Genomic DNA, 11037 nt, shown 5'->3' on the forward strand with positions numbered 1-11037 from the left:
TGCGTGAAAGGTATGGGCGAGTGGATGAGAGTGGAAGGATGAGTAAAGAGGAGAGAAGCACGGCGACACCAACGAGGAGTTCAAAACGTGGATATCAAGGTACATCTAAAATTTCAAAAATTAGTACTTGTGATATTCAATGTATTTGGTGTCTAGAGTTTGGACATGATATTAGCCAATGTCCAATTGAGTATGTGAAGGTAGTGGATTCCACTTCCAACCTTCCCAAGCTTGTGGATGATTTAAATGTTGATATTTCAATTGCATCTCATGCGAGTATTGAGTGTTGTGCGGTGGAGGGTGAGTTGTTAGATGATGTGCAAGTTGTTTCTTTTGCTCAACTGTCTACGAATATAATTTGTATTGATGAATCAATTTGTTATGAGTTGAGAGAAAAAGAAAATGAGATGGTCGAAAAAAAGAGTGATAAAAAGAGTGAGATGGCCATCGATGAAAATAAAGAGTTGTGCGAAAAAGAGGCCAAACAGACAGAAAAAGAAATTATATATATGGCCCAAAAGAGTGAGGATGAGCGATTCTTTATTTTGAATAAACCACTTCATGTACATCTGTGCAAGGTTGGTTTATTTTATTTTAATGAAATAGCCGGTTCGATCCCGAGCATTATTAAACTCTACTTGCAGGGTTGTGGAAAGGGCATAAAATGTGTTTATCTTCCTAGCTATAAAGAAAGACAAGATTTGAGGACAAATCTTTTTAAAGAAAGGGAGTATGATATGAATCTAGCCAGCCACTATGCGTTTCAAGAACCAATCCCGAGAGGATGCTTGAAGATGTTGAATGTTGCCCTTCATCCAACCAATGAAGGGTTGGAAACAAGGCTCGAGGGGTTCGGGTTGCATCACAATCAAGTAGAGGATGAATTGGAGGAAGCAAAATTTCCAGAACCCTCGGCGCTCGAGCGGTCAAATTCTACCGCCCGAGCGGGAACAAGCCAGAAGACCTGGCGCTCGAGCGGTAATATCCTACCACCCAGGCGCGACTGCTGCGAGGAGAATTCTAGTTTCCTTAGTTTAATTAAATTCTAAATTAATTATTGATTTGTTATCTTTAATTATGCAATTTTCTATATTTAGGGTTTTGTTTTCTATATATAAGCTAGAATACCATGTAAACTTAGAACTTTTCAGATTCATTATTTGATATTTTATCAAAGTTTAGAGTTTTCTCTCAAACTTTTCAAAGCTTCGCTTTGTTATTCAAAAATCAAACTTATAAAAGTTTTTAACTTTGTGGCGTTTGTCGATCGTGCTTGTTGTCGTCGACTTGTTCTTCGAAGGTTCGTTATAATCTCGGTTGTTTATCTCGTGATTGTTTGTTGCTAGACTTTTCATAGTTTAGAGGTGAAAATCACAACACACACACTTGATTCAAAAGATCGGGACAACAACGATTCTTTGTTCGTCAGTGAATTGAGGGCGCGATTTGATTTTAATCGTGTTTGCTATTCGTTCGTACAAAGATTTACATCACATGAACACTTCACAACTGATTCTGTCCTTGTCTTCAAAGTTAAGATGATCAAAAATATCCTCAAGTGCCTTGATCCACTACTCTACTGCCACCAATGGATCGGTGCTTCCTGCAAACTCAGGCGGATCCATTCTCTTGAAAGCAGTAAATATCCCATCGGTTCCAACTGCTTGAGCCGCTTGGCCTCTCCCTTGTCCTCTACCTTGGCCTGTACCTTGCAGACGGAGCAACTGCTGGATCTGCTCACTATGGACCTTGGCCTGCTCTTTCAATAACTTGCCGAACTCATCGACAACTCTAGATGAAGAACTATCATCACCCTCTGAAGCCTTTCTCTTAGGAGGCATAACTCTACAATGTGCTCACATAATACATATCAATCGATAACAATATATAGATGCAAGAAAAGACATATCCTGTGGGGACCCGGGATCTAACTCAATTCCTTTCGGGATTAATAGGATATTTATTCAAAAATGTGGGTCAAAATTTTGCTTTTTAACATTAATTCAAATGTAACCACTAAACATAATATCTTTCTTTATTTAATTACAACACATATAATATACAAGTCATGTCTTACTACCAATACATCACTAGGGTTTAATACAAACCATAAACTACGAGTAGTACAAATCTAGTACAACATCACTAGTGATCTTCTGCGCTCGTGATCACCACGCTATGTCCATCTCTCATCTCTGTCGTGACCCTGATCCTGTCCCACCTGTTGTTATGCACACATACAGACATAACAACAGCCGGAAACTCCGGTGAGAACAAATCCCAGTATAAAACATGTATACATGCTGATACGAAATCATAAATCATGCATGAAAGCAATAACAATGGCTCCATAGTCTATGAAACCGATCTATCTAAACATGCAACTCAAATCAAATCATGTCCTGACTCGAATCGACTCTACTCTAGGGATTCCGGTGTGAATAAGACATCACTGTCTGTCACCTACCCTCCCAATCGGGGTAACTGTACGTCTTATTCCTAGACTTCGGTCCAGTCTGTATCGAATGTCTGCAATCGGAGTGAATCTGATCCGAAGCGTCGATACCACCGAACATCTAGTTTGGCAAGTCTGCCAATGACTCTCCTATCTCAAAGGCTTGAATATAAGTCGATAAACAAGGCATCATCATATCAAGAGATTTGAATATAAATCTATAAACAAATCACGATCATATCAAAAGATAAACAATAATTCTAGTATGTGATTTTGTTGGGAAACTCAAACTAAATCTCATTTGAGTTGTGTCTTTCCCAAACAAAACATTAATTATACCTTTCGTCGCACAATGTCTGTCGATGTCGAAGTCTCGATGACGAATCTGTCACTATCAAATCTGAAATGGAAATGTTGATACATATTCTATCAATCTCTAATCTCAATCAACACATATCCAATTCAATAGTACAATTTTACGTCATAACGACGTAATCTCTCGATACCAGTCAATCCACCTCTCAACATATATCACCACTTCATAAGTCTCTACTCATAATCATCATTATAAGCACATAATAGTACTCAAAATCTGCATATTTAACTCTAAATATGCTGGAAAATCATAAAAATTGCATATGATATCCGATAATCGACCCGTTTACGAATATATAGTCACTAACTTCACAGGAACACATAATCTAGTGTAATTCACAATTTCCCCAACATCAATATTTCAAATCATGCAAGAAATGAATGAAACTTACATCCCCTTAAAGCCTTTGATGAGAGGAGTTCAGAACCGAAATCGGATCGAAATTCGGGTGGCTCGATCTTTCGCAATTCAAAATCTAAGTTATAATGAGAGTTGAGGAATTCTGAACCCTTGCTCTCGTTCCTTGCAGCTGGAGAATGAAGAAAGGACGTACAAGTCATATATATATCTTGCATGTTGAGGGGCAAGTGTCATATTTTTCAAGTAACACGCATGACCGCGGGTGCAGTGTCATCAACGCGGGTGCGGTTACGTTTGGACCGCGGGTGCGGTGTCATTTCTGTAAATACTTTCCAACTCTCTGTCCATCGACCGCGGGTGCACTCCTTTTTGGACCGCGGGTGCGGTGACCCTACTGTAAAAATGGTTAACTTTCTGTCCATGCACCGCGGGTGCGGTGCTTCTCTAGGCGCGGGTGCGGTCCCTTCTTCAAGCAACACTTCATTTTTTCATTTTATCCACATACAATCTAGGGCATTACATTTCTCCCCCTCTTAGATACTAGTTCGTCCTCGAACGTGAAATCAATTAATCACAGTATGTAAAAACAGCAGTAAAATCAAAAGCTGAATCAATACTCACATCACGAGAATAACTCGGGATATTTCTGTCTCATATCTGCTTCTGTCTCCCAAGTCGCTTCCTCGGTGCCATGAAGACTCCACTGAACTTTCACTAGCGGAATAGTTTTCGTTCTGAGCTGTTTCTCTTTCTAATCAAGAATCTGTATCGGTTGTTCAACATAACTCAATGTCTGATCTAGCTCAGCTTCGTCAGGCCGAATGACATGAGAACAATCTGGCATGTATCTACGCAGCATCGATAAATGAAAAACGTCATGTATCCCGGATAGAGAAGGAGGAAGAGCTAGTCTATATGCTCGATCGCCAATCTTTTCAAGAATCTCGTATGGACCGATATATCTAGGAGACAACTTCCCGCGTTTGCCAAATCTGACAACGCCTCGGAAAGGTGAAATCTTCAAAAATACTCTGTCTCCCTGTTCAAATACTAACGGTCTACGTCTGATATTGGCATACTTGGCCTGTCTATCCTGTGCCGTCTTCATTCTTTTCTGAATGATCTTCACCTTCTCAGTCATTTCCCGAATCATATCAGGCCCAAGTTCTGGTACTTCAGATATATCATCCCAGTACAACGGAAATCTGCACTTCTTGCCATACAATGCTTCAAACGGTGCCATCTCTATGCTCGTTTAATAGCTGTTGTTGTACGAGAATTCACACAACGGTAGTGAATCTTGCCAACTAGTGCCAAAGTCTAGAACTACAGCTCTCAACATGTCCTCTAAAGTCTGGATAGTCCGCTCTGACTGTCCGTCTGTCTGGGGATGATAAGCAGTGCTCAGGTGCAATGTCGTACCTAAAGCCTGCTGCAGACTGTGCCAAAAGTGAGAAGTGAATCGTGGATCACGATCTGATACGATAGACTTCGGCACACCATGTAATCTGACTACCTCTCTGACATACACTTCTGCCATCTGATCGTGTCGATATGTCATTTTGTATGGAATAAAACACGCTGATTTAGTTAATCTGTCTATCATAACCCAAATCGCATCACAACCCCGGGATGATCGAGGTAATTTCGTCACGAAATCCATGGAAATGTGATCCCATTTCCATTCTGGAATAGATAGGCTCTGAAGTAAACCTCCGGGTTTCTTTCTCTCGGCTTTCACCTGTTGGCAATTCAAGCATTTAGACACATATTCGGCAATATCTGATTTCATCTGTTTCCACCAGAACTGTGTCTTCAAGTCGTTGTACATCTTTCTGCCACCAGGGTGAATGCTGAACCGACTACAGTGCGCTGCTGACAATATCTGTTGTTTCAACTCTGAAACATCTGGCACTACAATACGGTTATTCACATACAGGAAAAAATCACGTACCTGATATTCAGACTGATGTCCTGATCTGACCATCTGAATTGACTGCTGTATATTCTGATCTGTTCTTTGTGCCTCTTAATCTCATAATCAAATCTGGCTCAACTTGAATCGAAGCGAGTCTCAGCGGTCTACTATCTGTGTCAAATGCTAAATCAGACAAACAACAATCTTCAACTAAATTCGAAACACCTATCGTCGATAAGGATAGGGCACAAACCTTTCGACTCAAGGCATCTGCTGCTGCATTTGACTTCCCTGGATAGTACTTGATCTCACAATCAAAATCTTTCAGTAGATCAAAGCCATCTACGCTGCCTCATATTCAACTCTGACTGAGAAAACAGATATTTCAGGCTTTTATGGTCAGAGTAAATTTCAAATTTCTCACCATAAAGATAATGACGCCAGATTTTCAAGGCAAATACGATAGCTGTCAATTCGAGATCATGAATGGGATATCGAATCTCGTGTGGCTTCAGCTGTCTAGAGGCATATGCGATCACATGACCTCGCTGCATAAGAACACATCCCAGCCCTCTGTGAGATGCATCACAATATACAACGAAATCACCAGTACCCGAAGGAATCATCAAGACAGGTGCACTGGTCAGCCTCTTCTTCAACTCTAGGAAGCTAGACTCGCAATCCTCCGACCACACAAAGGGTGTATTCTTTTGCGTCAACTGGGTAATCGGCTTCGCAATACTGGAGAAATCTTTGATGAATCGTCTATAGTACCCTGCTAGACCCATGAAACTGCGTATCTCTGGCACAGAAGTCGGTCTCGGCCAACTGGTCACAGCTTCCACTTTACTCGGATCTACAGAAATACCGTCTCCAGATATGATATGACCCAAGAAGACAACCTGTCTCAGCCAAAACTCACACTTTGACAGTTTAGCATACAATCTTTCATTTCTCAGTGTTTGCAACACAATTCTCAAATGATTGGCATGCTCATCCAAATTCTTTGAATACACTAAAATATCATCAATAAAAACAATCACGAACTCATCTAAATATCTCTGAAAGACACGGTTCATCAGTCCCATGAACACCGCTGGAGCATTCGTTAAACCAAAAGGCATGACAATAAATTCGTAATGTCCATACCTGGTTCGGAATGCTGTCTTTGGTATATCAATATCTCGTACTTGCAGCTGGTGATTTCCAGATCTCAGATCGATCTTGGAATAGATAGATGATCCCTGCAACTGATCAAATAAGTCGTCGATACGAGGCAAAGGATATTTGTTCTTTATCGTTGCCTTGTTCAGGTGCCTGTAATCTATACACAATCTCATAGAACCGTCTTTCTTGCGCACAAATAGCACTCGTGCACCCCAAGGAGATACACTGGGTCTGATATATCCCTTGGCTAGAAGATTTTCTAGTTGTGCTTTCAATTCCTTCAACTCTATAGGCGCCATCCTATACGGAGCTCTCGAAATAGGAACGGTACCTGGAATAAGATCAATACTAAAATCTACCTCTCGGGCTGGAGGTAACCCTGGAATCTCGTCAGGAAATACATCTGCAAACTCCCGTACTACTGGCAAATCTGCCAATGTCGGGCTCGGTTTCAGTAAGTCTACTGAATAAATAAGGAACCCTTCTGCTCCTTGCTGCAACAATCTACTCATAGTCAGAGCAGATACTAAGGGAATCCGAGATCTGGAACCCTTACCATAGAATTTCCATTCCTCTGTCATTTCAGGTCTGAATCTGACAATCTTTTGAAAACAGTCTACGGTGGCTCTGTACTTAGTCAACATGTCAATCCCGACAATACAATCAAAATCAGATAAACCAAGTACAACACATTCTAAATCGATCTCATGCCATTCAAACTATAGTACACAATATCTAACTGAAGTCACAGATATCAGACCACTTCCCAACGGAGAAGAAATAGACACTACAGTAGACAATGATTCTACAGGCAATGCATGTGTCAATGCAAAACGTTCTGATATGAATGTATGTGATGTACCTGTATCTATCAATACATATGCAGGATAACCACAAAGGAAACAGTTACCTGCAATAACATCGTCTGGTGCACCTTGGGCTTGCTCTTCCGTCAATGCAAACACCTGAGCTTGTTGTCTGGGAGGTTGGCTCACTGTCTGGCCACCTCTGGATCTCGGCTGGGACTGTGTAGGCATGGGCTGGAAGGAATGGACAGACGAAGCTTGCCTCTCAGGCTGAGTCATTGATGCTAATGACCCTGCACTCTGAAATCTCTGTGCACCTCTCTGGAGACAGACTCTGGCAAAGTGTCCTTGTTGCCTACATAGGTTGCATCTGCCCATCACTCCCTGACACTGCTCATTGGCATGCCTACCACCACAAGAACTGCAATAAACACCAGTATACTCTGCACTCTGGCCAGGACCTCTCTGTCTTGACCCACTGGAGCTCAACGAACTGCTCCCAGACTTCTTAAAATGTCTGCCCTTTGCCTTCAGAAAATCCTTCTTGCCACTACTACTGCTTCCACTATCAAATCGAGGAGGAGGTGGTGGAAACTGTGCGGCAGGCTGTGGCGGTCTCTGACCTTGAACACTATAGGAAGCTCCTCGCTGCCTAATCAAGCCAGCCTCTACTCCCTTCGCTCGATTCAGCGCCTCAGAAAAAGTGTTGGGTCGCCCCGTATTCACCAAAGTGAAGATATCTGGGTTCAAACCATTTATGAACTGATCGGCCACTGCCTCATCATTTCCTGCTACGTGAGGTGCAAATCGAAGTAAGGACGAGAATTTGGCAACATAATCCTCTATGTTCCATTGGCCCTGTCTTAAGTTGGCGAACTCGGCCCCTTTGTCTTTTCGATACGACACTGGAAGGAAACGTTGATAAAATTCATCTTTAAATACTTTCCAAGTAATATCAATACCTCGATGTTCTAAGGCTCGTTTCGCTGTTAGCCACCAACTCTTGGCCACTTCTTGTAATTGATGCCCAATCAGCTTCACTCTACGTACATCTGTATAGGCAAGTGATTCAAATAACATTTCTATATCATCCAACCAGCTTTCACAATCCACTGCATTCTCCGTGCCTTTCAAAGTCGGGGGTCGGAATGACTGAAACCGCTTCAACAGAGTCTCCATCGGGATAGCGGTTACGTCCATCTGGGTACCTGACGTACTCCCCTGTTCTGGCACTTGACCTGCAGCTGGTTGTGGTACTCTTCTAGGCGGCATATCTGATTATCAAACAGATTAGGATATGATCTATACAATCTGTCTCAGCCCTCCTCTGATCATATACCTCTGATCCAGAATCGGTTCTTATTCAGTCTTTACAAGTATATGATGTAAATCAACTCAGATACAATACAACATATAATAGGGAAAGCATTAAATCATGCTTGCACATCAAAAGCAAGGAAGAAGACTCGATCTACCCCGCTCATTCTATTATATCTCAGTCTACAGAACCTACTGCTCTGATACCACCTGTTGTGGGGACCCGGGCTCTAACTCAATTCCTTTCGGGATTAATAGGATATTTATTCAAAAATGTGGGTCAAAATTTTGCTTTTTAACATTAATTCAAATGTAACCACTAAACATAATATCTTTCTTTATTTAATTACAACACATATAATATACAAGTCATGTCTTACTACCAATACATCACTAGGGTTTAATACAAACCATAAACTACGAGTAGTACAAATCTAGTACAACATCACTAGTGATCTTCTGCGCCCGTGATCACCACGCTATGTCCATCTCTCATCTCTGTCGTGACCCTGATCCTGTCCCACCTGTTGTTATGCACACATACAGACATAACAACAGCCGGAAACTCCGGTGAGAACAAATCCCAGTATAAAACATGTATACATGCTGATACAAAATCATAAATCATGCATGAAAGCAATAACAATGGCTCCATAGTCTATGAAACCGATCTATCTAAACATGCAACTCAAATCAAATCATGTCCTGACTCGAATCGACTCTACTCTAGGGATCCCGGTGTGAATAAGACGTCACTGTCTGTCACATACCCTCCCAATCGGGGTAACTGTACGTCTTATTCCTAGACTTCGGTCCAGTCTGTATCGAATGTCTGCAATCGGAGTGAATCTGATCCGAAGCGTCGATACCACCGAACATCTAGTTTGGCAAGTCTGCCAATAACTCTCCTATCTCAAAGGCTTGAATATAAGTCTATAAAAAAGGCATCATCATATCAAGAGATTTGAATATAAATCTATAAACAAATCACGATCATATCAAAAGATAAACAATAATTCTAGTATGTGATTTTGTTGGGAAACTCAAACTAAATCTCATTTGAGTTGTGTCTTCCCCAAACAAAAGATGAATTATACCTTTCGTCGCACAATGTATGTCGATGTCGAAGTCTCGATGACGAATCTGTCACTATCAAATCCGAAATGGAAATGTTGATACATATTCTATCAATCTCTAATCTCAATCAACACATATCCAATTCAATAGTACAATTTGACGGCATAACGACGTAATCTCTCGATACCGGTCAATCCACCTCTCAACATATATCACCACTTCATAAGTCTCTACTCATAATCATCATTATAAGCACATAATAGTACTCAAAATCTGCATATTTAACTCTAAATATGCTGGAAAATCATAACAATTGCATATGATATCCGATAATCGACCCGTTTACGAATATATAGTCACTAACTTCACAGGAACACATAATCTAGTGTAATTCACAATTTCCCCAACATCAATATTTCAAATCATGCAGGAAATGAATGAAACTTACATCCCCTTAAAGCCTTTGATGAGAGGAGTTCAGAACCGAAATCGGATCGAAATTCTGGTGGCTCGATCTTTCGCAATTCAAAATCTAAGTTATAATGAGAGTTGAGGAAATCTGAACCCTTGCTCTCGTTCCTTGCAGTTGGAGAATGAAGAAAGGACATACAAGTCATATATATATCTTGCATGTTGAGGGGCAAGTGTCATATTTTTCAAGTAACACGCATGACCGCGGGTGCGGTAGTTCATGAACCGCGGGTGCGCTCAGGCTTCAGCGGTCCATCCAACTTTGCATAAACGTCGACCGCGGGTGCGCTACATATAAGACCGCGGGTGCAGTGTCATCAACGCGGGTGCGGTTACGTTTGGACCGCGGGTGCGATGTCATTTCCGTAAATACTTTCCAACTCTCTGTCCATCGACCGCGGGTGCGGTGACCCTACTGTAAAAATGGTTAACTTTCTGTCCATGCACCGCGGGTGCGGTGCTTCTCTAGGCGAGGGTGCGGTCCCTTCTGCAAGCAACACTTCATCTTTTCATTTTATCCACATACAATCTAGGGCATTACATACCCGGACCGTTGAAAGTAGACGAAGTCATATGCATTGGTCCAATGAACGGTGCTCTGATAGCACTAAATGTAACGCTCTGACCGGTTTCAATAAAATAACAGCGGAATTTAAAATTTTCTTGAAGAAGGAAGGGTAAAAGTTCTTGACATAAAAATCTTTACAAACAAAGTAAATACATGATCAATGAACCAAAATCCAAAATATCATTTTTATAATCATGTCTAAAGAGCTATCAAAGTATCTTCTTCCTTCCATCGTTGGTATGAATATGACTCCGGCCCACAATCAACGTCCCGGCCCGTCGCTCTTATCTGCATCACATGAAGTAACTGAAATGAGTATAAAACTCAGCAAGTGGAACTCTTACATAACAATGGATACATAGCATACTCTGTAAAACATGGTTTTGAAAACATTAAATAGCATCAACTCTGAAACATGAATATTCTGAAACATGAATATCAAAGCAATAATAACAATAACGATGGTATTTCTCTTTACTCTGGTTGGATTGATATCTATATAGTATCTCTATCTCTGTACCT

The sequence above is a fragment of the Primulina tabacum genome, chromosome 14 (assembly GCF_025594145.1).
Source record: "Primulina tabacum isolate GXHZ01 chromosome 14, ASM2559414v2, whole genome shotgun sequence".
Classification (NCBI taxonomy): domain Eukaryota; kingdom Viridiplantae; phylum Streptophyta; class Magnoliopsida; order Lamiales; family Gesneriaceae; genus Primulina; species Primulina tabacum.